At 42.2% G+C, this 17684-nt stretch overlaps 1 protein-coding gene across 1 annotated transcript in view; it reads right to left on the bottom strand.

The window, feature by feature from the left end:
* NLRC3 (NLR family CARD domain containing 3) overlaps positions 1 to 17684 on the bottom strand; it is a 376757-nt gene that overhangs the window by 134796 nt on the left and 224277 nt on the right. The gene's annotated exons all lie outside the window — the stretch shown is intronic.

The raw sequence follows: 17684 nt of genomic DNA, 5'->3' as shown, positions 1-17684 counted from the left end.
AATGCTGGGTGTAGACGGTACCCTATCACCACTGTTTTCAGTGGGAGGGACTAACCATGACACAGCACAACTAACGACTCAAAATGGGTTTTGAGATTGACATGGGCTTCCAACAATATATACATACAGTGGGCAATGGGTCTGGCTCCTGCTGTTGATTGAATTACTTCCTTGCCTATCTCAGTTCCCACTTTATTGTCCACTGCTTTCCTCAGTGTTCTTTGCTTGTCCCACCTATAGAGTATGTGTCCTTTACTGTGTTCTGATCGGTTTGCTTGTGTCCTTCCATTTCTTGCTGTTTTTCTTTCAGCACCCCATGGCAGTGCAAGTGTTTTTGCTCTCTCCACTGTCTGCTGCTTTCTCCTCACTCTCTACATTGTGTACTATATGTTTGCCCAACACCTTCTCCTGTTACCCCACCAATCAACTGCTTGGCTTTTATCCATTTACTTTCCTCCTCCCTCTCTACTTGAAGCTCCTCTGTTGCTCACCTGCATCCTTCTTCCATGATAACTTCTCCCCTCACCGTTTCTCTGGTGCTCCCCTGCCCCTCCCATTGCTGTGTTTGTCTCCCTTTAAAAACATGTTTTTTTTTTTTTAAATGCGGTTTTGAACACATTTTTATTGTATTTTTATTTACTGCTCCAAGCCGGAGTCTGAAATTTTGGAACATTAAACAAAAAAAAAATAGAGGTAACCTTTACATTTAGGTATACACGTCATCGCTTTATCTTTTACCAGTGCTGAACAGCATTGGCCAATGTATTTTTCCCCTCTGTTTAATGATGCTAAACAGCATCACGAAATAGGCATTGTTAAAGTCTACATGTTTGAATTGATAGCTGGAAGGCGAGTCGCATTGGCTTTGCTAATGCTTGTTGTCTGTGGTATCCATCATGCGGTAGAAGAAACATTCTTTATGAATTAGGTAAAATCACTTGTTTATAATACTAGTACATAACCATGCCTGTTTTCACCGAATTTCTTTTCCTATGTGGGTTATCTTAAAACGGTTTATAAATAGAGATTCTCTTTTTTTAAAATGCCTATCTAGAAACTCATCAATTCTATGCAGACAATTAGACATTAAAACTTTATATTGGACAAGTTGCTCAGCCGGTTAAATCTATCTAATGCTTGCAGGGATATATACAGTAAACACACAATGTATGTAAAAACACATGACTCTGAGCAAACAACTGAGCTGCAGTTTATACATATTTTTTGTGTGCATCCGCCATGCATCAATGCAAATTGCAAAATCTTACTCCCTTAGGATATGCCTTCTATAGATTAGATAGGACAATTGGCAGGGGAGGATGATTAGCATTCAGCTGCAGGTCAGACTTCACGTGCCAATTGAATGGGACTAACCCCCCCTCTGAGACATGTGAAGCAATGTCCTTCAAAATCCTTCAGCATAACTTTCTACTCCTTGAAGGCTTATTAATATATTGCTCACCCGGACCGCCTTGAAAAAAATTCAGAATTGGACAGATCTGTTAGAACCCATGGTTATGTCCACTAAGGCCATCATATTAGGTGACTTCAACATTCACTTTGATGAGATTCACAATCCGTTTGTCATTCGCCATTGCTATGAATCAATTGCCCCCCCCCCCCAGGTCTATGATACACTTAATATTAAAAAGCCCAGTCAACCTTGGTTTACTAAAGACCTCAAGCTCCTCCAAAGAAAGTATCGCCAACAAGAGCGACGCTGGAAATTGAATTGAATTCAGCTTTAATGGAGAAAGACAAATTAAATATTGCTCTCAAAAACTATAAAGAAGCAAGAACTGAAGCCAAATCTGAATTCTTTACCTCAAAAATTAGAGAGGCCTCTAACGCCACTAGAGAACTTTTTAAGGTGATCGATGCGCTGGCTTCCCCTCCAATATTGCCTGAACTGGAGAATTCACAGGAATTCTGAAATAAAGTAGCTATGCACTTTGAAAACAAAATCCTACAAATGTATGCAAACTTCATCCCCTGTGAGGAGAAAGCGGGCCATCCCATTATGGCTCACACGGACTCCAGCACAAGCCTCCTCACTCTATCCAATTTTCAACCTCTTCTCCCCGGACAGAATTAATAAGCTGATGTTTGAAACTAAATCAGGCTCTCCCTTGGACCCCTACCCCCTTCTATTATTCAATTGGCCCGACCTTGTTTCCTCAGCCCTAGCTCCAATCTTTCAGGAGGTCCTTACTTATGGGGTCTATCCAGCATCTTGGAAGGAGGCTACAGTAATCCCTCTGAAAAAAAAGCAAAATGGAAATAGCCAGGACTTTAATAACTTGCGTCCCATTGCCTTTTTTCCCTTTTTGGCGAAGATTTTCGAAAAACACATTAACAAGGAATTAGTAAACTTCCTATTAGATTCCGGAGGACTAGATGCCTCCCAACACGGTTTCAGGAAGGCACATAGTACAGAATCAGCCCTCATTAATTCCTCGGACTCCATCCGGAGAACGGTAGAGGAAGGGTAAGGAGCTATTTTGATCTTATTAGACCTGTCGGCGGCTTTCAATGCTATCTTTCCGTAAATTATGCTAGTCCGCCTACATCAAGCAGGTGTTAGAGAGCAGGCTCCTAAGTTACTGGAATCTTTTCTGACAAACAGGTGGACCACGGTTAGCTGTGGAGACTTCAGATCCCCAGCCTACCTACTACCCTGCTGTGTCCCTCAGGGTTCATCACTTAGTCACACTCTGTTCAACTTGTATGTTGCCCCGTTAGCCAATTTGATTCGATCGTTTGGTTTCAGACCTACTCCATATGCAGACGACACCCAATTGATCATCCCAGTTAACAAAAAATGGGAGGAAGTGGCTGATTGTTTCAATAAATGCATGCAGGCAGTCAACAGTTGGATGAAGCCTAACTGGCTCAAATTAACCGGTAACAAAACCAATATACTTTGCTTTGGACTAGGAAGTGAACAGTGGAATTTTCGCTGGTGGACGACTTACTGAAGCACTCTCCCAGTTCCTACTACCGCCACAAGGAATTTAGGGGTCATCTTTGTCAATTGTCTCTCTTTTAGACTACATGTCAACCACATTGTGAAAAACATGCTTTTGGACCTTAGAAATGCTAAAGAAAGTCTTCCCCTACCTTCAAAGGGAATGGAAAATTACAGTGACCTTGGCATTGGTGATTTCCAAAATGGACTACTGCAATGCCCTGTTGCTTAATATGGACAAATCCTCTCTGAACAATTTACAGCTGATCCAGAATACCGCTGCTAGAGCTATCCTGAGCCTCCCTCTCTCAGCTTCGGCTAGTGACAGTTTAAAACAACTGCACTTGCTTTCAGTGGCCCAGCGTATTATTTTCAAAACCATATGTCTGACTCATAAAGCAGTTCATGAAATCGGGTCCAATTATCTGGTTTCTAAACTTTGCTGGTATAGACCCAAGCGGCCTCTTCGCTCATCAGGAGCCTGTAGAATTCAGGCCCCCCGCACTAACAAAGCAAAATGGGGAGATAAAGCCTTCACTGTGGCGCAGCAAAATGCTGGAATTCTCTTCTCCTGACAATCAGGAAGGAACAAAGAGCCAGATGTACCAAAGGATTTTACCCATTCTGTGTCTATGGGAAAATGCTTTCGTACATATGGCCCAAAATCTTTTAACTTTTAGGAAGTTAGTCAAAACGTGGTTATTTCCGCGCTAACTGCCGTTTTCTGCTTTCTCTCCCTCCCAGCGGATGCGTCTCTTACCTTTTTTGCTAGCGCTTCGATGCCTCTGCCGGAATGCGCTTTATAAATACAAATATAAATATAAATACAAATACCGTGCAAGCATCAAATTGTGGTTAAAATCACACATTTTCTCATATTTTTGTGAGGGTAAGTTCTGGAATCAGTGGGGATTCAAGAAATTCCTTTCACTCAGCATTCCCTCACTTCTCCCAATAAAAATGGTACTGCACTTGTGTGGCTGAACCTATCACATTTGACACAATAGGTCCATGAACATCAATACATCAGAATATCAGAGGTAATGGAAATGACATCACACCAGTGCTTAATTTGTGCTTTTTGTTTCCGGTGCTGAGCACCAGCACTTATTTTTGAGGGCCTGCGCTTAGTCTTCTGCCTCAAGCATTTGCTGCGAGCAAAAGACACGTTTGGGAAAGACGGAGGAAGAGTAAAACAAAAAAGCGTCACGATGAGCAGAAAGCTGCAGGTGAGAGCTGAAGGGCAGGGAGTGGCTTTAAATGGATTAAAAAGTCCCGAAACGGCTTTAGGATTACGCTGCCTCAGTATTCCGTGTTTGCAGATTTAATTGCAGCAGCGGCGTGTTTAAGAGGAGGGCTTTGAGCACCGGCACCTTTTTATTGACAAATTAAGCACTGCATCACACACTATTTGACCTTTACTTTCACTCACACACACATGCACATATACAAGCACTCTTTTTTACTAACACACTTACACCATCAAACACGCACACAACATACATTTAAAATCATTTTTTACTTTCCTCAGCTGCTCGGTAAGGTCGTATTCCAGTGAACTGTACTCCATCTTTTACTACACTAATAGCGAATCATATTTTGAATGAGGAGGGGACATGTGACCCACCTCCCCAAGCCTTTTCTAGGCCCTATAGATCCCATTCCCTGGGTCCGATTGATATAAAAGGGGAGCAGTCGTCTGCCCCCTCCTCACCCATTTCCAGAATCCCGGGGGAGAGTAAAATGTTATGGGGAGGGGGATGTGCACCCCCCTTCTCCAAACCTCATTAAAGCACTGGGGGTCCCAATCCCTGGGGCACTGTATAACAATTAGGGTAGAGGAGGCGTGCAGCCCCCTCCCAAAACTATGGTATGACCCTGGGAACCCCATTGCACAGGGGTGGCTATATGATGGTGTCCCGGGGACCACCGGGGACACCCTTGTTTCCCTGCCCACAAGAATGCAGGCAGGGAAAAACATATGTGCTCCCACCCAGCATCTGGTGGGTCCCCAAAAAAATAAAAAGGCTGCTCCTTCCAGGTGGGATTAATGCCGGCTCCCACTGCACCCGGGATGGGTGCTGGCAGGGGACAAGTGCCTCCCTCACATTGGATATGTTGTAGGGAGCCCGGGGGAGACAATGGGGCACCCCACCATTGAAAAAACACAAGTTTCCAGCTCCTGTGCAACCCCATAGTATCTGGTACCAGGAAACCAGCGGAGCACCCACCGCACCATTGTGGGTTGTCCTGGGTGGGCACTGTATGAAAGAAGAACAAGTGCTGAGTCTACCACTTTTACTCCGGAAGGGAATCCTTGTGGCCGCCTCCCTCCCACATCAGAGGTTTGACGCTGCTCTTGCCCACAACATGTCTCGCTCCGAGCCCTTTCCACGTCGTACCCCCTCCACGGCGGCTCACCGGCTGACTCCACCGAAGGCCACATCGCCGTCTCGCTGGTAGGGGATCCCCTTAGGTAAGCTGTACGCCTCTCCTACCGCTGTCTCCCTACGTTTCATTGGGAAACGCTGTGTGACCCGCATGTGGCATTCCTTCTGCTCCTGGGTCCGGCGGAGCTTCTCAGGTGGCCCGCTTCCTATCCGTCTGCCATGTTCTCTCTCCTAGAAAACAGCACATGCGGCAGGAGGTCAGAGGAGAACGGTGAGGTGGCTTGGTCCTCGCAAACAGTGAATTTTGGACAAGAAAAGCGAGGTACTGTGTACCCCCGTTTTGACTGCAGAACAATGAGGGAATTGTGTTAAATCATCGGGGCCAGGTAGTAGTAACGCCATATGTGTTTCCAAGGGGTTGCCGGGTACCAGGAGAGGAGTAAACTGTGTCAAAAGGCAAGTCTGGAAGGAGCGCAGTTTACTCTTTGAGGAGTGGTAGGAAGGTATTTGGGGTCAAAGATAAGCTGACAAGTGTGTGTGTGTGGAGCCCCTTCTTAAAACAACCTAAACCTGGAGAGCAAAAGGACCAAGGCAGGGTTAACGGTACAGGCAAAGCTATTCTAAAATCAAAAAGTGGGAAATAACCGAGTAAGAGGCCTAGGATTATCCCCTCTGTGAGAACATATTTTAGGGATCTACCCAGAACGCTAGCCAAAGAGAGACAGGAGGCTGAACTACACCAACAGGACACACACATGGATACAGCCGCCTCGAAGAACACTATGGGTTTGGGAGAAACCCAAACAGCCCAAATAGAATGCAGCCCAAACAGATTTCAGACCCTGGTGTGCTTGGACTCAACAGGGACGAAAGTTGGATGCATCATAGTGGACCCCATAGTTTGGACGGCGGAGCTTGCGAAGGAGGAACTAGTTAAGCTAGGTGGGGGCAGTCAACAGCAAGATCAAGATCAAAGGCCCAGGGTTATAAATCTGTCAGGCCAGACCCCACCCGAGTGTTAGTAGGGGATGAGGAAAGTAGGGATCAGAGTGACTTAGAGTGCACCCTTAGTCAGTCCATCTTGGTAATGCTGAAAGTACTGCCTGTGGAAGTTAAGTGCGGCTTTGAAAAATCAAACTGTAATCAGATGGAGATCAGAGGGGGTTATGTGAGGTCCTCTGTAAAACAAATTGAGAAGTTGGCAGGAAGAACGGCTGCCCTGAAGGAGGAGGTAGGGAACCTTAAATCTGTAGTGGAAAAGAATAAGGAGAAAATCCACAGTTTCAACACAGGAGAGGAAAGTGTTATGACTAAACTTGAGCTCCTTGAAAACAATCAGAGGAGGAACAATCTGAGACTTTTAAGGGTTCCTGAAGGAATGGATGGTGAAGATTTAAAAGGGCTGGTGGTCGTTTGATTAATTTGAAGACACAGAGGCGGCCATTGCAAGGGACATTCAAAGGGAACAAAGGGATCCTTATAGAAAGCCCCATAAGAGACAACCCTAGGAAAATTATAGTGAGCTTTCACACGTATGCAATTAAGGAGCTTATTTTAGCAACTGCGCTAAAGAAGAAATCACTATTGGCGGAGGGAGGAGTCCCTTTTGAAATCAGATCAGATGTCTCAAGTACAACATTAAATAAACAATGGGAGTTGGGAAAAGGAGTGATGTGCTCAAGTGGTAAGGGCCACAGCCCAATTAAAGTTTTTGGCTTCCCTGAGAGTAATGGCAAAAAACAAAATGTAGAATTGTAAGGGTGGCAGAGAGGTATATGATCTCCTCAAGACCCTAGAGAAGGTCAGTTAAAAGGGCAATTTTTGTTCCATCCCCTCCCCTTTAGTTTAGTATAGGTTTTATATGTTTGATTGCAATACAAAATCTAGGCTTGGTGGAAGCCCCTCCTGAGGAGTTGATGCAGAGAGAATGGAGACAGGGGGGCCTCTCCCAGGGTAACAGGGGTGGGATGGGGTAACAGGGGTGGGATGGGGTGGCAGGGGACCACTGCATGGGGAGCCTGAGGGAAAAAAAGATGTCCTCAGAGTGGTGGAGAAAAGGGAGGCCTCAGGGGGGTATCACAATTCGAAATGGTGAGATTATATAGATGACAAGGGTAAATGAATTGAGGTTTCTGTCTTGGAATATTAATGGTTTGCGGGTGAGGAGTAGGCAAAGGAGGTTGTTGCAATATCTGAGAGATGTTCGGATGTGATGGTTCTACAAGAAACACACCTGTCTAAGCAAGAATGTATTGAGGGGTTTAAACCATGTAGATGGTTGCAACAGATAGTAGGTTCTGGTCAGTGGGAGTAGTAAAGGGGTAGCTATCTTAATTAAAAATCATCCTAGTATTTCCCTCCAGGAGGGGCCAGCATATAGGGCAGGAAGGTGGGTAATAGGAAAATTGGTGGCGTATGACTGCATTTACTTTGGTGGGATATTATGGGCCCAACAAAGATGATACTGTACCCCTAATCGATTTATTTCAACATCTGTTGCAATTTTCAGATCCCATAATATGGATGGGGGATTTTAATGTTGTATTATTTTTTTTTATTTTTTTATTTGATTGTATTAAATTACTTTTGATAGATTTTCAGGTAGTAGATCTAGATTAAATGAAAAAATGTGCTCCGAAGTACTAATTATGATGTCCCAGCTGGGGTTGTATGATATATGGAGAGAGACGATGGGGCCCAAACAGGGATATAAATATAACAACAAAAAATACAGACATCAGTCCAGGATCGATTATATCCTTATAGATGCAAGCCTGAGGTAGAGTGTGGAGGAGATAGTACATGTTGGAGCTCCCTTACCAGCTCATTCGGCAATTAGCTTGAATATCCGGCTAATGGGGAAGGTGGGCCGAGGTAGGTGGACTCTAGACAGAACTTTATTATTGGATGAGGATATGGTGGTAAAACTGCGAGCAGATGTAGAGGATTTATTAAATTTTAATGCAGGGTCAACTTCTCCAGCTTTGGTGTGGGACGCCTTTAAGGCGTTTCTGAGAGGGAGACTAATTAGGGTGGCTTCATTTAGGAGGAAGGCATATAAGGAAGACAATAGTAGGCTAGAAGAACAGGTGCAGCAAACAGAGCAAAGACTGACATCTGGATTTGGATGATGGGGAAATTGACCAACTGCATAAGTTAGACCAGGGATTGTGATATGAGCTGGCAGCTGTGATTAAGAGAAGGATTGAGAAGAGATGTGAGGCGAATAGGGTAGCACATTTTGAATACAGGGAAAACTTGGTCAACTGTTGCCCTGGAAAGTAAAATCAGATACGGTTAGAAATCGAGTGACAGAAATACGGTGTGAAAACTCTGGAGGAGGGGGGTCAGTAAAAGTGAGGAGGAGGCAGGAGAGGCTTTTTGAAATATTTTTAAGGAATTTTACACAGAAAGATTAATGGTGTCCCCGGAGGCAGTTAAGACATGGTTAGAAGTGGTGGGTCTAGTTATCTTGAGTGAGGAGGATAATAGAGTTCTGAATGAACAAATAGGGCTGGATGAAGTGGAGCACGGTATAAAGTTAGGTAAACTAGGGAAAGCACCAGGCCCTGACGGTCTACCCAATGAAGTCTATAGAGCCCTGGGAAGTGGTATAACGACATTTTTTGCGATTTTGTGTAACGATATCTTAGAAGAGTGAGGCGTGATCCCCCCATCCTGGAAGAAAGCTATGTTGCATTAATTTTAAACCCAAGGAAGGATCACAAATCTTGCGATTAATATATGCCGATATCCCTGTTAAACTGTGACTATAAAATCTTTGCAAAAATTATGGCAGATAGATTAAGTGGAGTCTTAGGAAATCTTATACATGTGGACCACGACATAAACAAAACAGAAGCTAACTTTATGAAGGTTATGAGGGACTCCTGTCGGTTAATGAGGAGTTGGAAAAATCTCCCTCTTACTATTTTAGGGAGGGTTAATCTAATTAAGACGACAATCCTACTCAAATTTTCATTTATTTTTAATGGTGTGACCCAGATGTATAATAAAGAAAAATGAAAAATTACCAGTTTTACGTGGGCCTCAAAGGGAGTGCGTATTGCCTGGAATAAGTTGAGAAGGAAGAAGGAGAAAGGAGATTGGCTCTGCCTGATATGCAATATTATGCGTGGGCCTTTCTCCTTAAAAATGTAAGAAAACTATTGAATGAACCTGAGGATTCCGAGATAGGGAGGATTTTCAAAGTGATGATGGAAATTAGTAGTGGATCACAGAGAGGCTTTCTATATAAATTTGGAGACCCCAAATATTTTTAGAAAGTAAAATTTAAGGTAATGCAGGATTTGGAAAATCTCTGGTGGGCAGTTAGGAGAGCAACCAAACTATCATATTACAGTAAGTATGCTCCTGTTTGGGACTCTCCAGGTTCGCCGGAATGGACCAAAGATACTCTGGCCGCACCTTTGAAGGAGGCATGGTTTCCAGAATGGTGGCACCTCATTAATAATGGGATTGTAAAGCCATATGAGGACCTCAATATGGAGATGGGGGGAAAACTCTCAAATTTAAATATCTCCAAATAACCAGCTGGTTGAAGTGTGTGAAAGATGAGGTTGGGGCTCGAATGACTTAGAGGAGCTATTACATCAGAAGGCCCACTTGAAAAAGGAAGTGTCAAAAGTTACTGGCTGATGATGGAGGTCAAGGATGGACAGTTTTCTTTGGAAGAAGAAGTGTGGGGAGAACACTTCCCTGGAATACAGATAAGAGATTTATGGCAAGTATCTACCACTCTTTTATATGCTACAGTTAGGCACGCTTCTTTAAGAAGAAACCATCTGTTTTCAATTCACAGGGCCTTCTGGACTTCTGAAAAAGTATCTAGACTGGGGTACGGTAACCAGATGAGCTGTAAGAAATGTGGTTCGGCTTCTGCTGACAATCTACATATGTTTATGAAATGCCCTCAGCTTACTCGATTGTGGAAAGAGGCTGGTCAGGTAATAGGTGAAATTCTCTCCTTAAATTGTCAGGTAAGTCTCCCTCTAGTTGTTTTTGGATGCCTGCCGAACCTGCCAATATTTAATAGAAATGGTGCTAAATACCTTTTTTACATGATATTATTAGCCAGGAGAGAGATCGGCAAAAAATGGATAAACGCTTCTCCTCCATCTTCCCTGGAGCTGAAGGATACACTTGTTTATAATTTAATACTTGATGGGAAGGACGAAAATAAGAAACACAAATTTAGGTGGTCCATTAAAAAATAACTGGAAAGATCAGGATAAGGATTATAAATAATAATCTGGCATTGTCCTATGATTACACTAATCGTTGGTTTTGAGACATATCTTGGTGGATGAACTGTAAAGGCAATACGTGACAGAGATTTGAACCAATCCAGAGAGGAGTCTCTCTGGGGAGACTGGTAAGGAGCAAAAAAAAAAGGAATTCCCTCCGCATGATTAGTTCTCTGAGTCTGGCTGTTGAAATGAATGAGGACAAAACAAACAAGCATTTACAATCCAACGGGTCTCACGTTTGCTCATGTTAGAGCTGATCGCGTTGTAAACTCCTAACCCGACTTTTCACCTATCGGGCAAAAGTGCATTTATGTACATAACCCGAAAAAGTGAAATTAACTATGTAAAGCGCTCGACTTCTGCCAAGCGAGAGCGCGCTCGTAAATTAGAGAAAAAAAAGTCCACGAGCCCGATGGAAAACAGCGAGCCTCGCATGTTTTCTGTACTTGGTCGCTGCGCTCGAGGAGGGCTAGCCACCGGAAAAGGCATGACGTATGCGTGCCTTCGACTAATGAAAGCAAGCAGATTTTATTAGGCAAGCCCACGAACCAATAAAAAACACTGACGTGAAGTTGACAGGGCTCCGAGCCCTTTTCTAAATACAAAAGTGTCTCGCTGCGATACGCATGCGCGAGCACATGCAACGCAGGCTCGACCCTACAAAAGGGAAGGACGGAATGCTGAACAATGTCAAACATTCACCACCAGTACAGAGATCTAGGCCTAAATCCATTGTTTTTTGCTACCCATGCCATTCCAGTTTGGACCCTGCCATATGCAAATCAGTCTTGATCCTGCTCCCCATAGCAAAAGTCCAGCCTGAACTGCCAGGCTAGGTCCTCACTAGCATCCTGGAACTGGTTTCAGAGTATCACCCCTCTTCAGCCAAGCTAGCTTGACTCTAATGGCATGGACAGCACAGTACCCACATCTGAGCATACTTGTCTCACTAAGGGCAACAAATGCAAAAAGAACAAGTGATGATATGTGTCACCCAAGTAATTTAAAAAAAATGTAGTGTTGCTGGCTCCTGCACGATACCATGGAATTAGGCCACTTGCAGTATTCCGGATGGGTCGTAGGGGCCCTGGGGTTCCCCTGCAGCCCCAAAACAAATTAAAGTTGTGGGAATCCTGGATGGGACAGGAAACAAAATTTAAGAAAAAAAGGAAATGTAATACATGAGGAGCTGGAGTCGCTCATTTATTATTGACTGCTTCTAGCAAAGAGTGCCCATAATGCCCTTCATTGGAAAATTTACTTATATTGTACTTCTGGTAGTGCCCTAATCTGGGAGTGGCACCACCATCATGGTTTTTAAATGCTAGTATATTTTGCTATTCCAGTTTTGGGTTCAAGTTTGTTAATTTATTAATAATAATACAATGAATACCAATTTATTATATATTTAAAAAACAAATTGTGAGTGCTTCAGATTAGAAAGACTAACAACTGTTGGCCTTTTTCACAAAAGTAAGTTTTGAATAAGTTTACTACTTTTCGATATTCAAAAACTGCACTTTTGAAGTAATTTACATATTTGTACTAATTTACATTTTTATAGTACGTCCAGCATTACACATGGCTAACCACTGGTACTGTAATACCCTCCAATAGAAAATAATACAGGTACGGACTTAAAATAAAACTCATAGGAAATCATATTATGAAATTAAATGATTTAAACCAGTTAAAATATAAATAAATATGAATTCGAATATATAAAAATAGTACATATATGTATATTTTTATGCATATATATTATTTAATTATAAAACACATCTGTTTTATAAATATGCCTTAATTATAACTATTTAATTATAAAATATTTAAGGAAATAATAAAAAAATGAAAGGAAAGAAAGAAAGGCTAGGAAATCAGAAACGAGTATGTACAAAGAAAGACAAATAAATAAAAAATAATTTCTGGGCAGACTGTCGTTAACAGTTAAAAGAACAAAGGGGGTCTACCACACGACATACCTGTGATATATTTTAGTTCAAACAATAATACAGAGTTCAACAACTAATGCGTTTGTCATATTCAACTTCTTCCTCACTTTAAAGTAGTGATTTTTAATTTCTAAATTTTGTGAAGAATTCTCGCAAGTAAGCACTTCTGCAGGAGATTCAAGGTCGTGATTCTCTTCAGGTAGGTTGCAATATAGTAGACTTCAGAAGATTATCTTTCCTATGCTGCTGAATCACAGTTAATCCCAAATTTATTTGGGATCAATCCCGCTGTTTGAATTAATAATATCTGATCTCTTATAGAGAGCAAACTCGAGTTTCAAAGTGTTGATAACAGATAATACTTTTGCCCACTGAACGGGGTGTTTGTATTAATGCTTATTTTTGATTTATGAATCATAAACTCGCCATGTATTATTAAAAATAGAGATTAAAATATTTTCATAGATTCACTCTATTTACTACAGATGTAAAAAAAAAAGTTTTAAAACTCATTCACTAAAATAAGCATTTTCATAAACACAGGATTCGGAAAGTAATACACGATTTCGTTATAACACTGTTTAATATCTTCATTAGGCAAAAGTAAAATAAATCAGCCTCTCAAAGTGTGAGCATGTGTCCTAGTGTGTCCGGTTACTCTTAACTCATAGGCATTCCCAGCCAATATGGGATTAAGTAGTTCGTAGGAACCGCTGGTTTGAAACTCCAGCGGAAAATGGAAAAAACATTCTAGAATGGAGTGGAAACACTGACTCCTAGCCGGTATCACCTAAAACATTTGATTCGGTGGAAGTTCTCACCACATCCTCAATATGCAATGCCAGAGATATCTATAGTCCTGACGGTCAGAGAAACCGGGATGCATCCCAGCCCCTATGTAAAGGACCTCCCTAAATCAGAATATCATCTGTTTTCTGAATGCCACTATATCTGCCCTAGAAAGATGAACGGCCAGATCAGTCATGCTGAGTTTTAATCCTGAGGACTGCAACTTGCACACCAGTCTCTACATAAGGTTTCATTTAGGAATATACTATAAACAAGTTAATTGTCCTCAATTGTTAAGCCACACTCCTTCTCAAGGTTCCAGAGTCACCCTTCTTAGGCTGCACCCCACCAAAACATAATTTTGTGAAATCGTAGAGCGGCCACTCTTTCCCTTGTAATTATATTACCGGGGCACAAAATAAGGCAGTTTAGCCTGTGAGGCGTCCATACCACACAGTCTTACAATTAGGCCCTCATTCAGAGTTGGCAAGCAATACCGCAAACAGTTGTTATTCCTGACTTGGTATTAGAAGATGTGTAAAAGTTTTGCAAAGGCACCACGATTTTACGTAGCACAAGTTCTGTAAACTAATGGCTGGTGAAATGAGTGCAGGGAGAAAACTGCAATACTCCATGTTTCACAGCTTGCAAACTGTGAAGTGTGCAGTATTAAGTGTGATGCCTGCGCATGTTTGTACATGGATCTCAATATAACAGGCCACTTATAATCAAGTCCTAATAATTCAAACATCCAGCTTGATGCTTGAAAAGCGTTCATACAATTCCAGAATTATTGATTGTCAGTTCTTTTTTTCATTTATCATTTGATATTTCATCAAATTCAGGACAAACAGGACCCCCGGCTGTGCAGGCATATTTAACAGTCTTTATGCACAAGCATTCAAAGGAGTGCATTAAGTCAGTTTCTGAAGGCAGGGCTGTGACAGCTGACAACTGAAAATGCCTGGACTGGGATGGAGGGGGGCAGGATAGCATGGGAGGGTGAGAGGATGCCACAAGTGTTTTAAAGATAATATATGGTGTTAGAGTGGAAGAAAATAAGTTACTTACCTGCAACTGTGGTTATCCAGAATTGGTATCTTTCATAGATTCACATGCTTGAATCATTCCCCGTCGTCGAAGTGGGAGTTCCACGGTAAACAGAAAGCAGTAGAACAAATTTTTAACATTGAAGTCAATGGAAAAATACATTCACTTTCATAGCTTATTAGTGTCATTAGAAAAGACCCAAAGTCCAGCCAATCAGGCGAGACCACCCTTTAGAACCCTCAACAGAGGCTCCATTCTCTCAGAGTTTCTAGCACAAGTGATGTATAAAGGAAGAAAAAACATAAGGTGAGCCTCTATGGGGAGGAGAGTAGGTCGCATGTGAATCTATGAAAGATACCAATACTGGAGAACCACAGTTAAAGGTGGGTAACTGATTTTCTTCTCCAGTATTGGGGTATCTATCATAGATTCACATGCTTGAAACAGAATAATTAGCAGAACACATAAGATATATATATATATATATATATATATATATATATATATATATATATATATATATATATATATATATATATATATATATATATATATATATATATAAACACACATATATTTTAGAGGATGGTGAGTAAAGAAATATCATCTCACCTTATGCAAATAAATTACGCAGAACGGCTTGTCCTACCGCTGCGTCCATTCTATCTGCGGTATCTGGGCGGTAGTGCTGAGAAAAGTTGTGGCTGCTAGACCACGTTGCGGTTCTGCAAATTTGCTGTAGAGGCACTCCTGCAAAGAAAGCGGTGGAGGTGGAGGTGGATACAGCTCTGGTGGAGTAGGCGTTGACGTTGGTTGTCAGTGGCTTTCCTGCTAGTAGGTGACAAAATTGGATTGCAGTGGCTAATCACAGAGCTATAGTCTGTTTGGCAATAGGATACCCCTTTCTAAGTTGCCCATAGCCTAAAAACAGTTGATCAGCTCTACTAAAGCTGCTATTCCTTTGTATGTAAAATTTGAGACATCTCTTGATATCTGAGGAATGTAGCACTCTTTCTGATGGAGTTTGGGGGTTTGGGAAGAAAGTCTTTAATATTACTGGCACATTTAGATGAAAGTTCGGGGAAACTTTAGGAATGAATTTTGGATTAGTTCTAAGGATGACCATGTCCGATTTAAATTGAAGAAAAGGTTGAGAGATTGTGAATGCTTGAATGTCACTGACAACCTTTGCTGAGGTAAGCTCTAGGAGAAGCGCTGTCTTCCAGGAAATATATTCCAATTCTGCTTTGTGAATAGGTTCAAATGGATGTTTCATAATTTGCGAAAGTACAACATTGAGGTGCCATGGAGGGGGAGGGAGTTTGATTGGAGGAAACAATCTGAATAATCCTTTTAGGAATTGCTTTACTATTCTTGAGGACCATAAAGATGGTGAAGTAGCAGTATGGCAGAATCCAGAAATGGCTGCCTGGTGAACTTTGATGGATGAGTAAGAGAGACCTGATTTTGCCAATTAAAGAAGATAAGGAAATATATGTTCAGGAGAAGATGTCAGAGGGTGGATAATGGAATACTTACACCATATACAGATTTTTTTTCCTTTTGAGTTTGTAAGTTTATTTGTAGCCTGGACTCTGGCATTAGCGAGCACTTCACAACAGTCTGGTGGAATATCTAGGCCAGCAAATTCATTGAATGCAGGAGCCAGGCTGATAATCGAAGAGAAGTTGGGATGGGATGACAAAATCGGTCCAGATTCATCGTTAGCAAGTCCAGTATTGGTTTCAAATGAATGTGAGGTTGTTCTGAGAGGAGCAGAAGCTCTGTGACCCAAAATTGGCGTGGCCATCTGGGAGCTATCAGTAATAGTCATCAAGGTTCCCTCTTCATCTTTTGTAGAATTCTTGGGATTAGCAGAAGCAGGGGAAAAGCGTAAGCCAAGATTCCTGACCATTTGATCAAAAATTTATTCCCCCTCGACCCTTTCTGCGTTTGCCAGCTTGCGTAGTATTGGCATTTTTTGTTTTCCTTTGTCGCAAAGAGGTCCAAATTGGGCTTGCCCCAGCAAAGAAAAATATGATCGAGAGTTTCCTGGTTGAGCTCCCTCGTGGCAGGTCATTGAGGTTCTGCTTAATGAGTTTGCCAGGGTGTTGGATACTCCTGTAACGTGTTCTGCTCTGAGAGTTACGTGATGTTGAGGTGTCTAATTCCATATCTCCTGTGCCTGAAGAGAGAGTGCTGGCGATTTTGTACCTCCCTGCTTGTTGAGGTAATGCATACTTGTGGTGTTGTCAGTTCAAACCAAAACTGATGAGCCTTTGATTTTGGCTAGGAAGGATTTGAGTGCCAGGAATACGGCTTTTAATTCCAACAAGTTGATGTGGAGCATTGCTACCTGGGTGGTCCATTTTGCTCTCACTGTCAGGTCTTTGAGGTGTGCGCCCAATCCTTCCTGAGTCGCGTCTGTGGTCAGAACATGCTCTGGGCTGTGATTCAGAAAAGAGAGACCCTCAGAGATGTGGGGGGTCTTCCACCACCATTCCATGGCTCGTTTTATCAATGGGGTTATTTGGACAATATCATCGAAAGATCCGTTTATTTGTTTCCACTGGCTGTCTAACTGCTGCTGAAGTGTTCTCATGTTGAGTTTGGTGTTAACAAAATGCACAAGGAGAGCATCCCATAAAAGATTTGTAACTCCGGACAGAAGTGGACTTTCTTTTGCAGAGATGGAGCGCTAGACTTCGAATCCTGTTCTGCATGTCATGAGAGGTGAAAACGTTTGCCTGTTACGTATCTAATATGGCTCCTAGAAAGGTGATGTTGGTTGACAGCATTAGGTGAGATTTTTGGTAGTTGACTGAGAGGCCTAATCTCTGGAAGAGGGACAGGCATGTTGCTGTGTCTCTGGCTGCCCTGGATGCTGTTTGTGGTTTTATTAGCCAATCGTCCAAGTATGGAAACACTTGAAATCCTTTTTGTCTGAGGTACGCTGCCACAGGAAATAAGACCTTGGTGAAAATTTGAGGAGCCGATCACAGACCAAAAGGTAACACTCTGAATTGGTAGTGCAACCCTGAAGCGTAAGAATTTCCTGTAGCTGGGGTGAATAGGGATGTGAAAATAGGCGTCTTGGAGATCCAAGGCCATCATGAAATCCCCCTGGTTGAGCAATCGTAATACATCCTGAAGAGTGATCATCCGAAATGATTGCTTTTTCAGGAATTTGATTAAACATCGAAGATCTAAGATAGGTCTCCAGTCCCCTGTCTTTTTCAGAATGAGGAAGACGCTAGAGTAGAAG

Source organism: Pleurodeles waltl, chromosome 10, assembly GCF_031143425.1.
Source record: "Pleurodeles waltl isolate 20211129_DDA chromosome 10, aPleWal1.hap1.20221129, whole genome shotgun sequence".
NCBI classification, from domain to species: Eukaryota; Metazoa; Chordata; class Amphibia; order Caudata; family Salamandridae; genus Pleurodeles; species Pleurodeles waltl.
Note: the sequence above shows the minus strand (reverse complement) of the source record. Positions and strands in the feature narration are given on the sequence as shown.